General features: G+C 34.5%; 1 long non-coding RNA gene across 1 annotated transcript; it reads left to right on the top strand.

The window, feature by feature from the left end:
* The first annotated feature begins 18966 nt into the window (after positions 1–18966).
* On the top strand, positions 18967–19451 carry LOC111392159. Its single transcript, XR_002702224.1, has 2 exons — positions 18967–19161; positions 19266–19451. It is a non-coding gene; the product is annotated as an uncharacterized LOC111392159 (long non-coding RNA).
* The last annotated feature ends 5100 nt before the right edge of the window (positions 19452–24551 follow it).

Below are 24551 nucleotides of genomic sequence, written 5' to 3'. Positions count from 1 at the left end.
GGTTCTTACTAATTGAACTTTGCCATTTGTGCTCTGATTTTCCACAAATTGTTTGACACCTACATTGGTTTCAAGTGTCAATTAGATTGAAAAACATTTTGAAATTCAAACTGTCCAACAGGGTAATGTCACGTGGCTAAGTATAAACTAAAGTATACACCATAGTGTACATGTCTCAAGGTTCTTTCCGATTAAACTTTGGTATTCGTACACTGATTTTTGACACGTTGTTTGACACATGCACTGTGGTCAAGTGTCAATTGGATGGGAAAACTATTTGAAATTTAAACAGTCCAACAGGGTAATGTCACGTGGCAAAGTGTAAACTAAAGTGTACCCCATAGTGTACATGTAGCAAGGCTCTTACTGATTGATCCTTGCCATTTGTACACAGATTTTTGACACGTTGCTTGACACATACATTGGTTTCAAGTGTCAATTAGATGGAAAAACTTTTTGAAATTCAAACTGTCCAACAGGGTAATGTCATGTGGCTAAGTATAAACTAAAGTGTACACCATAGTGTACATGTCTCAAGGTTCTTTCCGATTGAACTTTTGTATTTGTACACTGAGTTTTGACAGGTTGTTTGACACTTAAATTGTTGTCAAATTTCAATTGGATGGAAAAACTATTTGAAATTTAAACAGTCCAACAGGGTAATGTCACGTGGCAAAGTGTAAACTAAAGTGTACTCCACAGTGTACATGTAGCAATGTTCTTACTAATTGAACTTTGCCATTTGTACACTATTTTTCCGTACATTGTTTGACAACTACATTGGTTTCAAGTGTCAATTAGATGGAAAAACTTTTTGAAATTCAAACTGTCCAACAGGGTAATGTCACGTGGCTAAATATAAACTAAAGTGTACACCATATTGTACATGTCTCAAGGTTCTTTTCGATTGAATTTTGGTATTTGTACACTAATTCTTGACACGTTGTTTGACACTTGTATTGTTGTCAAGTGTCAATTGGATGGAAAAACTATTTGACATTTAAACAGTCCAATAGGGTAATGTCATGTGGCAAAGTGTAAACTAAAGTGTACCCCGTAGTGTACATGTAGCAAGGTTCTTACTGATTGATCCTTACCATTTGTACACTGATTTTTGACACGTTGTTTGACACTTACATTGTTGTCAAGTGTCAAATCGATGGAAATACTGTTTGAAATTTAAACAGTCCAACATGAAAACGTCACGTGGCAAAGTGTAAACTAAAGTGTTCACCATAGTGTACCTGTAGCATTGTTCATATCGATTGAACTTTGCTATTTATAAACTGATTTTTGACAGTTTGTTTTGCACTTGCATTGTTGTCAAGTGTCAATTGGATGGGAAATTTATTTGAAATTTGAACTGTCCAATAGGGTAATGTCACGTGGCAAACTGTAAACTAAAGTGTACACCATAGTTTACACGTAGCAAGGTTCTTACCGATTGAACTTTGCTATTTGTACAGAGATTTTTCACATGTTGTTTGACATTTGTATTGTTGTCGAGTATCAATTAGATGGGAAAACTATATGAAATTTACACTTTCCAACAGGGTAATGTCAAGTGTTAATTGGATGGGAAAGCCTTTATGAAATTTTAACTGCCCCATAGGGTAAAGTCATGTGGAAAAGAGTAAACTAAGGTTTACACTGTAGTGTACATGTAACAAGGTCCTTAACGACTGAACTTTGCCATTTGGACGCTAATTTTTGACACGTAGTTGGATACTTGCTTTGTTGCCAAGTGTCAATTTTGGATGGGAAAACTATTCGAAATTTAAACTGTCCAGCAGGGTAATATCACGTGGCAAAGTGTAAACTGAAGTGTACACCATAGTGTACATGTAGCAAGGTCCTTACCGATTGAACTTTGCTATTTGTAACTGATTTTTGACACGTTCTTTGACACTTGCATTGTTGTCAAGTGTCAATTGAATGGAAAAACTGTTTGAAATTTAAATTATCTGGCAAGGTAATGTCACGTAGCAAAGTGTAAACTAAAGTGTGTACACCATAGTGTACATATAGCATGGTTCAGACCGATTGAGCTTTGCTTTTAGTACACTGATTTTTGACACGTTGTTTGACACTAGCATTGTTGTCAAGTGTCAAATGGATGGGAAAACATTTTGAAATTTAAATTGTCCAATAGGGTAAAGTCACGTGGAAAAGAGTAAACTGAAGTGTACACCATAGTGTACATGTAGCAAGGTCCTTAACGATTGAACTTTGTTATTTGTACACTGATTTTTGACACGTAGTTTGACACTTGCATTGTGGCCAAGTGCCAATTGGACGGGAAAACTCTTTGAAATTTAATCTTTCCAGTAGGGTAATGTCACGTGGTAATGTGTAAACTGAAGTGTACACCATAGTGTACATGTAGGAAGGTCCTTACCGATTGAACTTTGATATTTGTGCACTAATGTTTGACACTTTTTTTTTCACTTGCATAGTTGTCAAGTGTCAATTTGATGGAAAAATTGTTTGAAATTTAATTGTCTAGCAGGGTAATGTCATCTGGCGAAGTGTAAACTAAAGTATGTACACCATCGTGTACATATAGTAAGGTTCTTGCGAATTGAACGTTGCAATTTATACACTGGTTTTTGACACGTTGTTTAACACTTACATTGTTGTCAACTCTCAATTGGATGGAAAAACTGTTTGAAATTTAAACTGTCTAACAGGGTAATGTCACATGGCAAAGTGAAAACTAAAGTGTACACCATAGTGTACTTGTAGCATGGTTCATATCAATTGAAATTTGCTGTTGGTAAACTGATTTTTAACACATTGTCTGACACTTGCATTGTTGTCAAGTGTTAATTGGAGGGAAAAACTTTTTGAAATTTAAACTGTCCAACATGAAAACATCACGTGGCATAGTGTAAACTAAAGTGTACACCATAATGTACCTGTAGAATGGTTCATACCGATTGAACTTTGCTATTTGTAAACTTATTTTTGACAGTTTGTTTGGTACTTACATTGTTGTCAAGTGTCAATTGGATGGGAAATTTGTTTAAAATTTAAACTGTCCAACAGGGTAATCTCACGTGGCAAACTGTAAACTAAAGTGTACACCATAGTGTACATGTAGTAATGTTCTTACCGATTGAACTTTGCTATTTGTACACAGATTTTTCACACGTTGTTTGACACTTGCATTGTTGTCGAGTATCAATTAGATGGGAAAACTGTATAAAATTTACACTGTCCAACAGGGTAATGTCAAGTGTCAATTGGATGGGAAAATCTTTTTGAAATTTAAACTATCCAATAGGGTAAAGTCACATGGAAAAGAGTAAACTAGAGTTTACACCATAGTATACATGCAGTAAGGTCCTTACCGACTAATCTTTGCCGTTTGTACACTGATTTTTGACACGTAATTTGACATTTGCATTGTTGCCAAGTGTCAATTGGATGGGAAAACTATTTGAAATTTAAACTGTCCACTAGGGTAATGTCACGTGGCAAAGTGTAAACTGAAGTGTACACCATAGTGTACATGTAGCAAGGTCCTTACCGATTGAATTTTGCTATTTGTACACTGATTTTTGACACGTTGTTTGACACTTACGTTGTTGTCAAGTGTCAATTGGATGGAAAAATTGTTTGAAATTTAAACTATCCGGCAGGGTAATGTCACGCGGCAAAGTGTAAACTAAGGTGTGTACACCATAGTGTACATATAGCAAAGTTCAGACCGATTGAGCTTTGCTTTTAGTACACTGATTTCTGACACATTGTTTGACACTAGCATTGTTGTCAAGTGTCAATTGGTTAGGAAAACTTTTTGAAATTTAAACTGTCCAATAGGGTAAAGTCACGTGGAAAAGAGTAAACTAAATTGTACATGTAGTAAGGTCCTTAACGATTGAACTTTGCTATTTGTACACTGATTTTTAACACGTAGTTTGACAATTGCATTGTGGCAAAGTGTCAATTGGATGGGAAAACTATTTGAAATTTAAACTGTCCAGTAGGGTAATATCACGTGGCAAAGTGTAAACTGAAGTGTACACCATAGTGTACATGTAGGAAGGTCCTTACCGATTGAACTTTGCTATTTGTGCACTAATTTTTGACACGTTGTTTGGCACTTGCATAGTTGTCAAGTGTCAATTTGATGGAAAAATTGTTTGAAATTTAATTGTCTAGCAGGGTAATGTCATCTGGCAAAGTGTAAACTAAAGTATATAGACTATCGTGTACATATAGTAAGGTTCTTGCGAATTGAACGTTGCAATTTATACGCTGGTTTTTGACACATTGTTTAATACTTGCATTGTTGTCAACTGTCAATTGGTTGGGAAAATTGTTTGAAATTTAAACTGTCCAACAGGGTAACATCACATGGCAAAGTGTAAACTAAAGTGTACACCATAGTGTACTTGTAGCATGGTTCATATCGATTGGACTTTGCTGTTGGCAAACTGATTTTTAACATATTGTTTGACACTTGCATTGTTGTCAAGTGTCATTTGGATGGAAAAACTGTTTGAAATTCAAACTATACAACATGAAAACATCAGGTGGCAAAGTGTAAACTAAAGTGTACACCATAGTGTACCTGTAGCATGGTTCATACAAATTGAACTTTGCTATTTGTAAACTGATTTTTGACATGTTGTTTGGCACTTGCATTATTGTCAAGTGTCAATTGGATGGGAAATTTGTTTGAAATTTAAAATGTCCAACAGGGTAATGTCACGTGACAAACTGTAAATTAAAGTGTACACCATAGTGTACACGTAGCAAGGTTCTTATCGATTGAACTTTGCTCTTTGTACACAGATTTTTCACACATTGTTTGAAACTTACATTGTTGTCGAGTATCAATTAGATGGGAAAACTGTATGAAATTTACACTGTCCAGCAGGGTAATGTCAAGTGTCTATTGGATGGGAATTTTTTTGGAAATTTAAACTGTCCAATAGGGTAAAGTCACGTGGAAAAGAGTAAACTAAAGTTTACACCAAAGTGTACACGTAGCAAGGTTCTTACCGATTGAACTTTGCTATTTGTACACAGATTTTTCACATGTTCTTTGAAACTTGCATTGTTGTCGAGTATCAATTAGATGGAAAAACTGTATGAAATCTACACTGTCCGACAGGGTAATGTCAAGTGTCAATTGGATGGGAAAAACTTTTTGAAATTTAAACTGTCCAATAGGGTAAAGTCACGTGGAAAAGAGTAAACGAAAGTTTACAACATAGTGTACATGTAGCAAGGTCCTTACCGACTGAACTTTGCCGTTTGTACACTGATTTTTGACACGTAGTTTGACACTTGTGTTGTTGTCAAGTGTCAATTGGATGGGAAAACTGTTTGAAATTTAAACTGTCCAGCAGGGTAATATCACATGGTAAAGTGTAAACTGAAGTGTACACCATAGTGTACATGTAGCAAGGTCCTTACCGATTGAACTTTGCTATTTGTGCACTGATTTTTGACACGTTGTTTGACACTTGCATTGTTGTCAAGTGTCAATTGGATGGAAAAACTGCTTGAAATTTAAACTATCCGACAGGGTAATGTCACGTTGCAAAGTGTAAACTAAAGTGTGTACACCATAGTGTACATATAGCAAGGTTCAGACTGATTGAGCTTTACTTTTTGTACAGTGATTTTTGACACGTTGTTTGACACAAGCATTGTTGTCAAGTGTCAATTGGATGGGAAAACTTTTTTAAATTTAAACTATCCAATAGTGTAAAGTCACGTGGAAAAGAGTAAACTAAAGTGTACACCATAGTGTACATGTAGCAAGGTCCTTAACAATTGAACTTTACTATTTGTAAAATGATTTTTGACACGTAGTTTGACACTTGCATTGTGGACAAGTGTCAATTGGATGGGAAAATTATTTGAAATTTAAACTGTCCAGCAGGGTAATGTCACGTGGCAAAGTGCAAACTGAAGTGTACACAATAGTGTACATGTAGCAAGGTCCTTACCGATTGAACTTTCCTATTTGTGCACTAATTTTTGACACGTTGTTTGACACTTGCATAGTTGTCAAGTGTCAATTTGATGGAAAAATTGTTTGAAATTTAATTGTCTAGCGGGTTAATGTCATATGGCAAAGTTTAAACTAAAGTATGTACACCATCGTGTACATATAGTAAGGTTCTTGGGAATCGAACGTTGCAATTTATACACTTGTTTTTGACACGTTGTTTAACACTTGCATTGTTGTCAACTATCAACTGGATGGGAAAATCATTTGAAATTTAAATTGTCCAACAGGGTAATGTCACATGACAAAGTGTAAACTAAAGTGTACACCATAGTGTACTTGTAGCATAGTTTATATCAATTGAACTTTGCTATTGGTAAATTGATTTTTAACACATTGTTTGACACTTGCATTATTGTCAATTGTCAATTTGATGGAAAAACTGTTTGAAATTTAAACTGTCCAACAGGGTAATGTCACGAGGCAAAGTGTAAACAAAAGTGTACACCGTAGTGTATGTGTAGCAATGTCCTTACCGATTGAACTTTGCTATTTGTAAACAAATTTTTGACACATTGTTTGAAACTTGCATTATTGTCAAGTGTCAATTTGATAAAAAAAATTGTTTGAAAATTAGACTGTCCAGCAGGGTAATATCAGGTGGCAAAGTGTAAACTGAAGTGTGTACACCATAGTGTACATATAGCAAGGTTCAGATCGACTGAACTTTACTATTTGTATATTGACTTTTGACACATTGTTTAACACTAGCATTGTTGTCAAGTGTCAATTGGATGGGAGAACTTTTTGAAATTTAAACTGTCCAATAGGGTAAAGTCACGTGGAAAAGAGTAAACTAAAGTGTACACCGTAGTGTATATGTGGCAAGGTCCTTATCGATTGAACTTTGTTATTTGTACACTAATTTTTGACACCTTCTTTGACACTTGCATTATTGCCAAGTGTTAATTGGATGGGAAAACAATTTCAAATTTAAACTGTCCAACAGGGTAATGTCATGTGGCGAAGAGTAAACTAAAGTGTACACCACGGTGTACCTGTAGCATTGTTCATACCGATTGAACTTTGCGACTTGTAAACTGATTTTTGACACATTGTTTAATACTTGCATTCTTTTTAAGTGTCAATTAGATGTGAAAACTATTTGAAATTTAAACTGTCCAACAGGGTAATGTCACAAAACAAAGTGTAAACTAAAGTGCAGACCGTAGTGTACGTGTAGCAAGGTCCTTACCGATTGAACTTTACTATTTGTGCACTGATTTTTGATGCGTTGTTTGACATTTGCATTGTTATCAAGTGTCAATTTGATGGAAAAATTGTTTGAAATTTTATTGTCTGGCACGGTAATGTCATCTGGCAAAGTGTATACTAAAGTATGTACACCGTCGTGTACGTATAGTAAGGTTCTTGTGAATTGAACATTGCAATTTATACACTGATTTTTGACACGTTGTTTAACACTTGCATTGTTGTCAACTATCAATTGGATGGGAAAATTGTCTGAAATTTAAACTGTCCAACAGGGTAATGTCACGTGGCAAAATGTAAACTAAACTGTACACCATAGTGTACCTGTAGCATGGTTCATACCGATTGAACTTTGCTATTTGCAAACTGATTTTTGATGCATTGTTTGACACTTGCATTGTTGTCAAGTGTCAATTTGATAGAAAAATTGTTTGAAATTTAAACTGTCCAGCAACGGTAATGTCACGTGGCAAAGTGTAAACTAAAGTGTGTAGACCATAGTTTACATATATCAAGGTTTAGGCCGATTGAACTTTGCTATTTGTACATTAATTTTTGACACATTGTTTGACACTAGCATTGTTGTCAAGTGTCAATTTGATGGGAAAAATTTTTGAAATTTAAACTGTCCAATAGGGAAAAGTCACGTGGAAAAGAGTAAACTAAAGTTTACACCATAGTGTACATATAGCAAGGTCCTTACCGATGGAACTTTTCTATTTGTACACTAATTTTTAACATGAAGTTCAACACTTGCATTGTTGCCAAGTGTCAATTGGATGGGAAAACTGTTTGAAATTTAAGTTGTCCAGTAGGGTAATGTCACGTGACAAAGTGAAAACTGAAGGGTACACCATAGTGTACATGAAGCAAGGTGCTTACCGATTGAATTTTGCTATTTGTGCACTGATTTCTGACACGTTGTTTGACACTTGCATTGTTGTCAAATGTCATTTTGATGGAAAAATTGTTTGAAATTTAATTGTCTAGCCGAGTAATGTCATCTGGCAAAGTGTAAACTAAAGTATGTACACTATTGTGTACATATAGTAAGGTTCTTGCGAATTGAATGTCGCAACTTATACACTGGTTTTTGACACGTTGTTTAACACTTGCATTGTTGTCAACTGTCAATTGGATGGGAACATTGTTTGAAATTTAAACTGTCCAAGAGGGTAATGTCACGTGGCAAAGTGTAAACTAAACTGTACACCATAGTGTACCTGCAGCAGGGTTCATATCGATTGAACTTTACTATTTGTAAACTAATTTTTGATACATTATTTGACACTTGCATTGTTGTCAAGTGTCAATTGGGTGGGAAGAATTTTTGAAATTTAAACTGTCCAATAGGGTAATGTCATGTGGCAAAGTGTAAACTATAGTTTACACCATAGTGTACGTGTGGCAAGTTCTTTACCGATTGAACTTTTCTATTTGTACACTGATTTTGGGTACATTGTTTGACACTCGCGTTGTTTTTAATGGTCAATCTGATGGGAAAACTGTTTGAAATTTAAACTGTCCAACAGAGTAATGTCACGTGCAAAGTGTAAACTAAAGTGTACACCATAGTGTCCATGTAGCAAGATCCTTACAGATTCAACTTTGCCATTTGTATACTGATTTTTGACTCGTAATTTGACACTTGCATTGTTGCCAAGTGTCAATTTGATGGGAAAACTATTTGAAATTTAAACTGTTATCAAGGTAATGTCACGTGGCTAAGTGTAAACTGAAGTGTACACCATAGTGTACATGTGGCATGGTCCTTACCAATTGAACTTTACCATTTGTGTACTGATTTTTGACACGTTGTTTGACCCTTGCATTGTAGTCGAGTGTTAATTTGATGGAAAAATTGTTTGAAATTTTTTTGTCTAGTAGGGCAACGTCATCTGGCAGAGTGTAAAGTAAAGTATGTACACCACCGTGCACTTATAGTAAGGTTCTTGCCAATTGTACTTTGCAATTTATACACTGATTTTTAACACGTTGTTTAACACTTGCATTGTTGTCAACTATCAATTGGATGGGAAAAATGTTTCAAATTTATACTGTCCAACAGGGTAATGTCACATGGCGAAGAGTAAACTAAAGTGTACACCATAATGTACCTGTAGCATTGTTCATACAGATTGAACTTTGCGACTTGTAAACTGATTTTTGACATATTGTTTGACACTTGCATTGTTTTTAAGTGTCAATTGGATGTGAAAACTATTTGAAATTTAAACTGTCCAATAGGGTAATGTCACAAGGCAAAGTGTAAACTAAAGTGTACACCATAGTGTACGTGTAGCAAGGTCCTTACCGATTGAACTTTACTATTTGTGCACTGATTTTTGACGCGTTGTTTGACACTTGCGTTGTTGTCAAGTGTCAATTTGATGGAAAAATTGTTTGAAATTTTATTGTCTGGCAGGGTAATGTCATCTGGCAAAGTGTAAATTAAAGTATGTGCACCATCGTGTACATAAAGTAAGGTTCTTGTGAATTGAACGTTGCAATTTATACACTGGTTTTTGACACGTTGTTTAACACTTGCATTGTTGTCAACTATCAATAGGATAGGAAAATTGTTTAAAATTTAAACTGTCCAACAGGGTAATGTCACGTGGCAAAGTCTAAACTAAACTGTACACCATAGTGTACCTATAGCATGGTTCATACCGATTGAACTTCGCTATTTGCAAACCGATTTTTGATTCATTATTTGACATTTGCATTGTTGTCAAGTGTCAGTTTGATAGAAAAATTGTTTGAAATTTAGACTGTCCAGCAAAGGTAATGTCACGTGACAAAGTGTAAACTAAAGTGTGTATGCCATAGTGTACATATAGCAAGGTTCAAAACGATTGAACTTTGCTATTTGTACATTAATTTTTCACACGTTGTTTGACACTAGCATTGTTGTCAAGCATCAATTGGATGGTAAAAACTTGTTGAAATTTAAACTGTCCAATAGGGTAAAGTCACGTGGAAAAGAGTAAACTAAAGTTTACACCATAGTGTACATATAGCAAGGTCCTTACGGGTTGAACTTTTCTATTTGTACACGAATTTTTGACACGAAGTTTGACACTTGCATTGTTGCCAAGTGTCAATTGGATCGAAAAATTGTTTGAAATTTAAACTGTCCAGTAAGGCAATGTCACGTTGCAATGTGTAAACTGAAGGGTACACCATAGAGTACATGTAGCAAGGTCCTTACCGATTGAGCTTTACTATTTGTGCACTGATTTTTGACACGTTGTTTGACACTTACATTGTTGTCAAGTGTCAATTTGATAGAAAAATTGCTTGAAATTTAAACTGTCCACCAGGGTAATGTCACGTTGCAAAGTGTAAACTAAAGTGTGTAGACCATAGTTTACATATAGCAAGGTTCAGACCGATTGAACTTTGCTATTTGTACATTAATTTTTGACACATTGTTTGACACTAGCATTGTTGTCAAGTGTCAATTGGATGGGAAAACTTTTTGAAATTTAAACTGTCCAATAGGGAAAAGTCACGTGGAAAAGAGTAAACTAAAGTTTACACCATAGTGTACATATAGCAGGGTCCTTACCAATTGAACTTTTCTATTTGTACACTAATTTTTAACATGAAGTTTAACACTTGCATTGTTGCCAAGTGTCAATTGGATAGGAAAACTGTTTGAAATTTAAGTTGTCTAGCAGGTTAATGTCACGTGGCAAAGTTTAAACTGAAGGGTACACCATAGTGTACATGAAGAAAGGTGCTTACCGATTGAATTTTGCTATTTGTGCACTGATTTCAGACGCGTTGTTTGACACTTGCATTGTTGTCAAGTGTCAATTTGATGGAAATTTTTTTTGAAATTTAATTGTCTAGCCGGGTAATGTCATCTGGCAAAGTGTAAACTAAAGTATGTACACTATCGAGTACATATAGTAAGGTTCTTGCGAATTGAGCATCGCAACTTATACACTGGTTTTTAACACGTTGTTTAACACTTGCATTGTTGTCAACTATCAATTGGATGGGAAAATTGTTTGAAATTTAAACTGTCCAACAGGGTAATATCACGTGGCAAAGTGTAAACTAAACTGTACACCATAGTGTACCTGCAGCAGGGTTCATATCGATTGAACTTTGCTATTTGTAAACTGATTTATGATACATTGTTTAACACTTGCATTGTTGTCCAGTGTCAATTGGTTGGGAAGAATTTTTGAAATTTAAACTGTCGAACAGGGTGTTGTCATGTGGCAAAGTGTAAACTATAGTTTACACCATAGTGTACGTGTGGCAAGTTCCTTACCGATTGAACTTTGCTATTTGTACACTGATTTTAGGTACAATGTTTGACACTTTGCGACTTGTAAACTGATTTTTGACACATTGTTTGACACTTGCATTGTTTTTAAGTGTCAATTGGATTGAAAACTGTTTGAAATTTAAACTGTCCAATAGGGTAATGTCACAAGGCAAAGTGTAAACTAAAGTGTACACCATAGTGTACGTGTAGCAAGGTCCTTACCGATTGAACTTTATTATTTGTGCACTCATTTTTGACGCGTTGTTTGACACTTGCATTGTTGTTAAGTGTCAATTTGATGGAAAAATTGTTTGAAATTTTATTGTCTGGCAGGGTAATGTCATCTGGCAAAGTGTAAACTAAAGTATGTGCACCATCGTGTACATATAGTAAGGTTCTTGTGAATTGAACATTGCAATTTATACACTGGTTTTTGACACATTGTTTAACACTTGCATTGTTGTCAACTATCGATTGGATGGGAAAATTGTTTGAAATTTAAACTGTCCAACAGGATAATGTCACGTGGCAAAGTGTAAACTAAACTGTACACCATAGTGTACCTGTAGCATGGTCAGGTTCATACCGATTGAACTTTGCTATTTGCAAACTGATTTTTGATTCATTATTTGACACTTGCATTGTTGTCATGTGTCAATTTGATAGAAAAATTGTTTGAAATTTAAACTGTCCAGCAAGGGTAATGTCACGTGGCAAAGTGTAAACTAAAGTGTGTATGCCATAGTGTACCTATAGCAAGGTTCAAACTGATTGAACTTTGTTATTTGTACATTAATTTTTGACACGTTGTTTGACACTAGCATTGTTGTCAAGCATCAATCGGATGGGAAAAACTCGTTGAAATTTAAACTATTCAATAGGGTAAAGTCACGTGGAAAAGAGTAAACTAAAGTTTGCACCATAGTGTACATATAGCAAGGTCCTTACCGATTGAACTTTTCTATTTTTATATTGATTTTTGACACGAAGTTTGACACTTGCGTTGTTGCCAAGTGTCAATTGGATGGGAAAACTGTTTGAAATTTAAACTGTCCAGCAGGGCAATGTCACGTGGTAATGTGTAAACTGAAGGGTATACCATAGAGTACATGTTGTAAGGTCCTTACCGATTGAAATTTGCTATTTGTGCACTGATTTTTGACACGTTGTTTGACACTTGCATTGTTGTGAAGTGTCAATCTGATAGAAAAATTGCTTGAAATTTAAACTGTCCAGCAGTGTCATGTCACGTTGCAAAGTGCAAACAGAAGTGTGTAGACCATAGTGTACATATAGCAAGGTTCAGACGATTGAACTTTGCTATTTGTACATTAATTTTTGACACATTGTTTGACAGTAGCATTGTTGTCAAGTGTTAATTGGATGGGAAAACTTTTTTGAAATTTAAACTGTCCAATACCAGTCACGTGGAAAAGAGTAAACTAAAGTTTACACCATAGTGTACATATAGCAAGGCCCTTATCGATTGAACTTTTCGATTTGTACACTAATTTTTGACACTTAGTTTGACACTTGCATTGTTACCAAGTGTAAATTGGATGGGAAAACTGTTTGAAATTTAAGCTGTCCAGCAAGGTAATGTCATGTGATAAAGTATAAACTGAAGGGTACACCATAGTGTACATGTAGCTAGATGCTTACCGATTGAACTTTACTATTTGTGCCCTGATTTCTGACACGTTGTTTGACACTTACATTGTTGTCAAGTGTCAATTTGATGGAAAAATATTTTGAAATTTAATTGTCTAGCTAGGTAATATCATCTGGCAAAGTGTGAACTAAAGTATGTACACCATTGTGTACATATAGTAAGGTTCTTGCGAATTGAACGTCGCAATTTATACACTGGTTTTTGACACGTTGTTTAACACTTGCATTGTTGTCAACTGTTAATTGGATGAGAAAATTGTTTGAAATTTAAACTATCCAACAGGGTAATGTCAGGTAGCAAAGTGTAAACTAAATTGTACACCATAGTGTACCTGCAGCAGGGTTCATACTGATTGAACTTTGCTATTTGTAAACTGATTTTTGATACATTGTTTGACACTTGCATTGTTGTTAAGAGTCAATTGGGTGGGAAGAATTTTTGAAATTTGAACTGTCCAACAGGGTAATGTCACGTGACAAAGTGTAAACTATAGTGCACACCGTAGTATATGTGTAGCAAGGTCCTTACCGATTGAACTTTGCTATTTGTACACTGATTTTTGACATGTTATTTGGCTCTTGCATTGTTGTCAAGTGTCAATTGGATAGAAAAATTGTTTGAAATTTAAACTATCCAGTAGGGTAATGTCACGTGGCAAAGTGTAAACTAAAGTGTGTATACCATAGTGTATATATAACAAGGTTCAGACCGATTGAACTTTGCTATTTGTACATTGATTTTTGACACATTGTTTGACACTAACATTGTTGTCAAGTGTCAATTGGTTAGGAAAACTTTTTGAAATTTAAACTGTCCTATAGGGTATAGTCACGTGGAAAAGAGTAAACTAAAGTGTACACCATAGTGTACATGTAGCAAGGCCCTTACCGATTTAACTTTTCTATTTGTACACTGATTTTTGACACGAAGTTTGACACTTGCATTGTTGCCAAAGTGTCAATTGGATGGGAAAACTGTTTGAAATTTAAACTGTCCAGCAAGATAATGTCACGTGGGAAAGTGTAAACTGAAATGTACCCCACAGTGTACATGTAGCAAGGTGCTTACCGATTGAACTTTGCAATTTGTGCACTAATTTTTCACATGTTGTTTGACACTTGTATTGTTGTCAAGTGTCAGTTTGATGGAAAAATTATTTGAAATTTAATTGTCTGGCAGGGTTATGTCATCTGGCAAAGTGGAAACTAAAGTATGTACACCATCGTGTACATATAGTAAGGTTCTTGCGAATTAAACGTCCCAATTTATACATTGATTTTTGACACGTTGTTAACACTTGCATTGTTATCAACTGTCAATTGGGTGAGAAAACTGTTTGAAATTTAAACTATCCAATAGGGTAATGTCACGTGCCAAAGTGTAAACTAAACTGTACACCATAGTGTACCTGTAGCATGGTTCATACCGATTGAACTTTGCTATTTGCAAACTAATTTTTGATACATTGTTTGACACTTGCATTGTTGTGAAGTTTCAATTGGATGCGAAAACTGTTTGAAATTTAAATTGTCCAACAGGGTAATGTCACGAGGCAAAGTGTAAGATAAAGTGTACATCGTTGTGTACGTGCACCAAGGTCCTTACCGATTGAACTTTGTTATTTGTACACTGATTTTTGACACGCTATTTGACACTTGCATTGTTGTCTAGTGTAAATTTGATAAAAAAGATTGTTTGAAATTTACCTGTCCAGCAGGGTAATGTCACGTGGCAAAGTGTAAACTAAAGTGTGTATACCATAGTGTACATAGAGCAAGGTTCAGACCGATTGAACTTTGCTATTTGTACATCGATTTTTGACACATTGTTTGACACTACCATTGTTGTCAAGTTTCAATTGGATGGAAAAACTTTTTGAAATTTAAACTGTCCAATAGGGTAAAGTCACGTGGAAAAGAGTAAACTAAAGTGTACACCATAGTTTACATGCAGCAAGGTCCTTACCTATTGAACTTTGCTATTTGTACATTGGTTTTTGACACGTTGTTTGACACTTGCGTTGTTGTCAAGTGTCAGTTGGAGGCAAAAACTGTTTGAAATTTAAACTGTCCAACAGGGTAATGTCACGTGGCAAACTGTAAATTAAAGTGCACACTGTAGTGTACATTTTGCGAGGTTCTTGTCGATTAATCTTTGCTATTTGTACACTAATTTTTGACACGTTTATTGATACCTACATCGTTGTCACGTGTCAATTGGATTGTAAAACTATTTCAAATTTAAACTATCCAACAGGGTAATGTCACGTGGCAAAGTGTAAACGAAAGTGTACACCATAATGTACATGCAGCAAAGTCCTTACCAATTGAGCTTTGCTATTTGTACACTGATTTTTGACACGTTGTTCAATACTTACATTGTTGTCAAGTGTCAATTGGGTGGGAAAACTATTTAAAATTTAAATTGTGCAATAGGGTTACGTCACATGGCAAAGTGTAAACTAAAGTGTACACCATAGTGTACATGTGGCAAGGTCTTTACCGATTGAAATTTGCTATTTGTACATTGATTTTTAAATGTTGTTTGACACTTGCATTGTTGTCAAGTGTCAATTAGATGGGTAGACATTTTGAAATTTAAATTGTCCAACAGGGTAATGTCACGTAGCAAAGTGTAAACTATAGTGTACATGTGGCAAGTTCCTTACCGATTGAACTTTGCTGTTTGTACACTGATTTTGGACACATTGTTTGACACTCGCATTGTTATCAAGGGTTAATCGGACGGGAAAACTTTTTGAAATTTAAACTGTCCAACAGGGCAATGTCACGTCGTAAAGTGTAAAATAAAGTATACACCATAGTGTCCATGTAGCAAGGTCCTTACTGATTTAACTTTGCTATTTGAACACTAATTTTTGACACGTTGTTTAACACTTGCATGGTTGTGAAGTGTCAATTGGATGGAAAAATTGTTTGAAATTTAAACTGTCCAACATGGAAATGTCATGTGGCAAAGTGTAAACTAAAGTGTACACCATAGTGTACCTATAGCATGGTTCATATCGATTGAACTTTGCTATTTGTAAACTGATTTTTGACATGTTGTTTGGCACTTGCATTGTTGTCAAGTGTCAATTGGATGGGAAAACTATTTGAAATTTAAACTGTCCAACAGGGTAATTTCACGTGGCAAAGTGTAAACTAAAGTGCATTCCATAGTGTACATGTAGCAAGGTTCTTACCTATTGAACTTTGCTATTTGTACACAGATTTTTCACACATTGTTTGACACTTGCCTTGTTGTCGAGTATCAATTAGATGGGAAAACTGTTTGAAATTTAAACTGTCCAACAGGGTAATGGCACGTGGCAAAGTATAATCTAAAGTGTACACCATAGTGTACATGTAGCAAGGTTCTTACCGATTGAACTTTGCTATTTGTACACAGATTTTTCACAGGTTGTTTGACACTTGTATTGTTGTTCAGTATCAATTAGATGGAAAACTGTTTGAAATTTATACTGTCCAGCAGGGTAATGTCTTGTGGCAAAGTGTAAACTAAAGTGTACACAATAGTGTACATGTAGCAAGGTCCTTATTAATTGAACTTTGCTATTTGTGCACTGATTTTTGACATGTTGTTTGACACTTACATTATTGTCAGGTGTCAATTTGATGGAAAAACTGTTTGAAATTTAAATTGTCCAGCAGGGTAATGTCAAGTGGCAAAGTGTAAACTAAAGTGTGTACACAATCGTGTACATATAGCAAGGTTCTTGACAATTGAACTTTGCTATTTATACACTGAATTTCGACATATTGTTTGACACTTGCATTATTGTCAACTATCAAGTGGATGGAAAGATCATTTGAAATTTAAACTGTTCGACAGGGTAATGTCACGTGGCAAAGCGTAAAATAAAGTATAGACCATCGTGTACCTATAGAATGGTTCATACCGATTGAACTTCGTTATTTGTAAACTGATTTTTGCACGTTGTTTGACACTTGCATTGTTATCAAGTGTCAATTGGATGGAAAAATTGTTTGAAATTTAAATTATCCAACAGGGTAATGTCACGTGGCAAAGTGTGAACTAAATTGTACACCATAGTTGTAACATCCCTAAAATTTTAGAATAAAAACATATTTGTTTTGTATGTTATATTTCAAAAGTTGAGGGACTAAGATGTAATATATTTTAAATTGTTATATTTTGAGTCAAAAAATTAAATTTTGGTAGAGTGAGAGTAAGTATATCAATATTGTACTCGTTTGATAGCTTGTAATTAATTATGCATTTTAGGCTCGAGAAAAAAATTAATTTGAATAAGTTATGGCCAAGATTTTATAGTTCTAAAGTTTTAAGCTTTGGTGTTAATGAAAATGGTAAGTAATATTATTTTAAATAAGATGTGTAGCCATGTGTGCTTTTGATTAGGATTAGTCTTCTTTGGTACAATAGATTACGTTAATTGAAGCCATGGTAGAGTTTTAAAACCTTAGTTATAATTAATCTAATTCTAGTATTTAAATCCTAATGTTGTTTTACTTGGCCAAATCCAGTTTTATGTTTAGAATAAATTAAGTTAAAGAGATCAAAGATTAAGGGATTAATTCACTTGGCAAAATTGGACGTGACTTCAATACTACAATCATGGTTCCTTATTAGTTAGCTAAATTAGGATTTGGAGTTAACCATAATGAAACAAGAATTTATGTTACTGTAATCAAATGTCATTAAAGCTGTCCACATTTTGCTCTCGGTTTGACAAAAGAGAATAAACACTACTTTCATGGAAATTAGATACAAGTCTTATTAGTTATTTATTAAATTGTTTGTACTAAAATAAATTAAGCCTTATATCCAATGCAATTAGGAGTCCAACTTATCTTAATGTCTGCATGTATGGATAATGATAACTTAAGTTAGAATAAATGAATTCAAAGAAACTTATTTAATATATATTTTCAAATAATGTCCCTTTAAAGATAATTAGCAAAATAATACAATATTTTATAATCATGATTATCTTTAAGGATTTAGTCATACCCAAATTCTGTTTTTCCATTTGAAATCCAGTGTAACAGAATCGATTTCCGTGGACATGTGATTAACTAGAGAGACTGTATCTTTCAAGATAATTGGCAAATCTTATAAAATATTTTATTTGAAAATGATTGGATCCAATTCTGTTTTCCATTTGATAATGATTATAACAAGATTAGTGTTCTCCTACGTGTACACGTGTTGTATATAACTTGGTTTTCCCCTATGTTTACACATGTTGTGTATAAAATTATATATAATGTAATTTATCTCTATTTTTAGTCATTATCCTTATTTTGAATTATAAGACCCTTTTGAATTTTAAACAATATAACAGGTAGATTCCATTTATTATCTACAAGTTACAACTAAAATTATACACATCGTAATTATATAAAATCTGATCACATAATGATTATTCTTGATTTTTAATTATCCTTCATATAATTTGGATAAATTTCAATCTTATAGAGGATAATGACTAACACAGTTCTAACCCTTATCAACTACTTTATATTTGCCTATAAATACTAATGCCATACACATATTTTTGTCATGAACCCCATTTCCTTAGTTTTTGGTTTCATTCTTTAAGTTCAGCAGAAACCCCCTATTATATTCATATTCTACCAAAATTATAATTCTCTTTGCCTCTTTAATCACATCTATTGCATGCACACACACGGCAACAATTGCGTTGACAGAAAATATACATTTGGAGCGTGATTCTTGCATCTTGTTTTGAAAATTCGTAGATTAACGAGGTAGGATACCATGTGCAAGTGATTCATCCTTGCAATATTATAATTTTTTTTATGTGATTTATTTCATGAAATGCTAATTGACCTGCGGGTCCCTATGAAATGAAATGTGAGATCGCCTTTGGGTCTTCTCAAATGTACTAGAGCTTTCGATTGATCACTGATTGCTTTTGATGAAATGATGGTATGGAATGTTATAGATTCATGTTTAAAAAGTTATCATATTATTTTGGACGCACTAATCCTACTGAGTATAAATTACTCACTCCTTCCATTTTAACCTTTCAGGTCAGATTGGTCAACGTGGATGGTGGCTGAGTGGTGCGCAGGTTGCCAAATAAAAGAAATTTTTAGGAATCCATAATAAATTTGTTAGGGCATTTTATGTTTCTCTTCAATTCCATTCATGACGCTATGTTTATTTGATTCAGTATTTGAGTTTCAATAAATTAAGGTATTAAATTTTAAATTTTATTTCCGCTTGATGTATGATTATGGAATGATATCGGTAACTCCTCAAATTTAAGTCAATAATATTTGGGGCGTTACAATAGTGCACATGTAGCAAGGTCCTTACCGATTGAACTTTACTATTTGTACACTGATGTTTTACATGTTGTTTGAAACTTGCATTGCTGTCAGGGGTCAATTTGATAGAAAAATTGTTTAAAATTTAAACTGTCTAGCAAGGTAATGTCATGTGGCAATGTGTAAACTAAAGTGTGTACACCATAGAGTACATATAGCAAGTTTAGACCGATTAAAATTTGCTATTTGTACACTGATTTTGACACGTTGTTTGACACTAGCATTGTTGTGAAGTGTCAATTGGATGGAAAAACTTTTTGAAATTTAAACTGTCCAATAGTAAAGTCACGTGGAAAAGAGTAAACTAAAGTATACAGCATAGTGTACATATAGCAAGGTCCTCACTGATTGAACTTTGCTATTTGTAAACTGATTTTTGACACGTTGTTTGACACTTGCACTGTTGCCAAGTGTTAATTGGATGGGAAAACTATTTGAAATTTAAACTGTCCAATAGGGTAATGTCATGTGGTAAAGTGTAAACTGAAGTGTACACCATAGTGTACATGTAGCGAGGTCCTTATCTATTGAACTTTGCTATTCGTGCACTGATTTTTGACACGTTCTTTGACACTTGCATTGTTGTCAAGTATCAATTTGATGGAAAAACTATTTGAAATTTAAATTGTCCAGCAGGGTAATGTCAAGTGGCAAAGTGTAAACTAAAATGTGTACACCATAGTGTACATATAGCAAGGTTCTTACCGATTGAATTTTACTATTCATACGCTGATTTTTGACATGTTGTTTGACAAATACATTGTTGTCGAGTTTCAATTGGATGGAAAAACTGTTTGAAATTTAAACTGTCCAACAGGAAAGTGCACCTGTAGCATGGTTCGTACCGATTGAACTTTGCGATTTGTAAACTTATTTCTGACACGTTGTTTAACACTGTCATTGTGGTCAAGTGTAAATTGGAAGGGAAAGCTGTTTGAAATTTAAACTATCCAGCAGGGCAATGTCACGTGGGAAAGAGTAAACTAAAGTGTACTTGTAGCAAGGTCCTTACCGATTGAACTTTATTATTTGTACACTGATTTTTGACACGCTGTTCGACACTTGCATTGTAGTCAAGTGTCAATTGGATGGGAAAACTTTTTGAAGTTTAAACTGTCCAGCAGGGTAATGTCACATGGGAAAGTGTAAACTATAGTGTACACCATAGTGTACATGTGGCAAGTTCCTTACCGATTGAAATTTGCTGTATTTGCACTAATTTTTGACACGTTGTTTGACACTTGCATTGCTGTCAAGTGTCAATTTGATGGAAATTTTTTTTGAAATTTAAATTGTCCAGCAGGGTAATGTTAAGTGGCAAAGCGTACACTAAAGTGTGTACACTATAGTGTACATATAGCAAGGTTCTTGCCGATTGAATTTTGCTCTTCATACGCTGATTTTTGACACTTTGTTCGACACTTGCATTGTTGTGAAGTGTCAATTGGATGGAAAAACTGTTTGAAATTTAAACTGTCCAACATGGAAACGTCACGTGGCAAAGTGTAAACTAAAGTGTACACTATAGTATACCTGTAGCATGGCTCATACCGATTAAACTTTGCTATTTGTAAACTAATTTTTGACATGTTGTTTGGCACTTGTATTGTTATCAAGTGTCAATTGGATGGAAAAACTGTTTGAAATTTAGACTGTCTAACAGGGTAATGTCACATGGCAAAGTGTAATCTAAAGTGTACATCATAGTGTACATGTAGCAAGGTTCTTACCGATTGAACTTTGCTATTTGTACACAGATTTTTCACAGGTTGTTTGACACTTGTATTATTGTCGAGTATCAATTAGATGGAAAATTGTTTGAAATTTATACTGTCCAGCAGGGTAATGTCTTGTGGCAAAGTGTAAACTAAAGTGTACACCATAGTGTACATGTAGTAAGGTCCTTATCGATTTAACTTTGCTATTTGTGCACTGATTTTTGACATGTTGTTTGACACTTACATTATTGTCAAGTGTCAATTTGATGGAAAAACTGTTTGAAATTTAAAATGTCCAGCAGGGTAATGTCAAGTGGCAAAGTGTAAACTAAAGTATGTAAACAATCGTGTACATATAGCAAGGTTCTTGACAACTGAACTTTGCTATTCATACACTGAGTTTCGACATATTGTTTGACACTTGCATTGTTGTCAACTATCAAGTGGATGGAAAGATTGTTTGAAATTTAAACTTTTCGACAGGGTAATGTCATGTGGCAAAGCGTAAAATAAAGTATAGACCATCGTGTACCTGTAGAATGGTTCATACCGATTGAACTCCGTTATTTGTAAACTGATTTTTGCACGTTGTTTGACACTTGAATTGTTATCAAGTGTCAATTGGAAGGGAAAATTGTTTGAAATTTAAACTATCCAACAGGGTAATGTCACGTGGTAAAGTGTAAACTAAATTGTACACCATAGTGCACATGTAGCAAGGTCCTTACCGATTGAACTTTGCTATTTGTACACTGATGTTTTACATGTTGTTTGAAACTTGCATTTCTGTCAGGTGTCAATTTGATAGAAAAATTGTTTAAAATTTAAACTGTCCAGCAAGGTAATGTCACGTGGCAATGTGTAAACTAAAGTGTGTACACCATAGAGTACATATAGCAAGTTTGGACTGATTAAAATTTGCTATTTGTACACTAATTTTTGACACGTTGTTTCACAATAGCATTGTTGTAAAGTGTCAATTGGATGGGAAAACTTTTTGAAATTTAAACTGTCCAATAGTAAAGTCACGTGGAAAAGAGTAAACTAAAGTATACATCACAGTGTACATATAGCAAGGTCCTCACTGATTGAACTTTGCTATTTGTAAACTGATTTTTGACACGTTGTTTGACACTTGCATTGTTGCCAAGTGTTAATTGGATGGGAAAACTATTTGAAATTCAAACTGTCCAATAGGGTAATGTCACGTGGTAAAGTGTAAACTGAAGTGTACACCATAGTGTACATGTAGCGAGGTCCTTATCTATTGAACTTTGCTATTTGTGCACTGATTTTTGACACGTTCTTTGACACTTGCATTGTTGTCAAGTGTCAATTTGATGGAAAAACTATTTGAAATTTAAATTGTCCAGCAGGGTAATGTAAAGTGGCAAAGTGTAAACTAAAGTGTGTACACCATAGTGTACATAGAGCAAGGTTCTTGCCGATTGAATTTTACTATTCATATGCTGATTTTTGACACGTTGTTTGACACATACATTGTTGTCGAGTTTCAACTGGATGGAAAAACTATTTGAAATTAAAACTGTCCAACAGGGTAATGTCACATGGCAAAGAGCGAACTAAAGTGGGCACCAAAGTGTACCTATAGCATGGTTCGTACCGATTGAACTTTGCTATTTGTAAACTTATTTCTGACACATTGTTTGACACTGTCATTGTGGTTAAGTGTAAATTGGAAGGGAAAACTATTTGAAATTTAAACTATCCAACAGGGCAATGTCATATGGGAAAGAGTAAACTAAAGTGTGCACCATAGTGTACTTGTAGCAAGGTCCTTACCGATTGAACTTTATTATTTGTACACTGATTTTTGACACGCTGTTTGACACTTGCATTGTAGTCAAGTGTCAATTGGATGGGAAAACTTTTTGAAGTTTAAACTGTCCAACAGGGTAATGTCACGTGGGAAAGTGTAAACTATAGTGTACACCATAGTGTACATGTGGCAAGTTCCTTACCGATTGAAATTTGCTGTATTTGCACTGATTTTTAACACGTTGTTTGACACTTGCATTGTTGTCAAGTGTCAATTTGATGAAAAAATTGTTTGAAATTTAAATTGTCCAGCAGGGTAATGTTAAGTGGCAAAGTGTAAACTAAAGTGTGTACACTATAGTGTACATATAGCAAGGTTCTTGCCGATTGAATTTTGCTCTTCATACGCTGATTTTTGACACGTTGTTCGACACTTGCATTGTTGTGAAGTGTCAATTGGATGGAAAAACTATATGAAATTTAAAATGTCCAACATGGAAACGTCACGTGGCAAAGTGTAAACTGAAGTGTACACCATAGTGTACTTGTAGCATGGCTCATACCGATTGAACTTTGCTATTTGTAAACTCATTTTTGACATGTTGTTTGGCACTTGCATTGTTATCAAGTGTCAATTGGATGGGAAAACTGTTTGAAATTTAAACTGTCCAACAGGGTAATGTCACGTGGCAAAGTGTAATCTAAAGTGTACACCATAGTGTACATGTAGCAAGGTTCTTACCGATTGAACTTTGCTATTTGTACACAGATTTTTCACAGGTTATTTGACAGTTGTATTGTTGTCGAGTATCAATTAGATGGAAAACTGTTTGAAATTTATACCGACCAGCAGGGTAATATCTTGTGGCAAAGTGTAAACTAAAGTGTACAGCATAGTGTACATGTAGCAAGGTCCTTATCAATTGAACTTTGCTATTTGTACACTGATTTTTGACATGTTGTTTGACACTTACATTATTGTCAAGTGTCAATTTCATGGAAAAATTGTTTGAAATTTAAAATGTCTAGCAGGGTAATGTCAAGTGGCAAAGTGTAAACTAAAGTATGTACACAATTGTGTATATATAGCGAGGTTCTTGACAACTGAACCTTGCTATTTATACACTAAATTTCGACATATTGTTTGACACTTGCATTGCTGTCAACTATCAAGTGGATGGAAAGATTGTTTGAAATTTAAACTGTTCGACAGGGTAATGTCATGTGGCAAAGCGTAAAATGAAGTATAGACCATCGTGTACCTATAGAATGGTTCATACCGATTGAACTCCGTTATTTGTAAACTGATTTTTGCACGTTGTTTGACACTTGAATTGTTATCAAGTGTCAATTGGATGGGAAAATTGTTTGAAATTTAAACTATCCAACAGGGTAATGTCACGTGGCAAAGTGTATATTAAATTGTACACCATAGTGCACATGTAGCAAGGTCCTTACCGATTGAACTTTGCTATTTGTACACTGATGT

Source organism: Olea europaea, unplaced genomic scaffold, assembly GCF_002742605.1.
Source record: "Olea europaea var. sylvestris unplaced genomic scaffold, O_europaea_v1 scaffold893, whole genome shotgun sequence".
Lineage (NCBI taxonomy): Eukaryota > Viridiplantae > Streptophyta > Magnoliopsida > Lamiales > Oleaceae > Olea > Olea europaea.
Note: the sequence above shows the minus strand (reverse complement) of the source record. Positions and strands in the feature narration are given on the sequence as shown.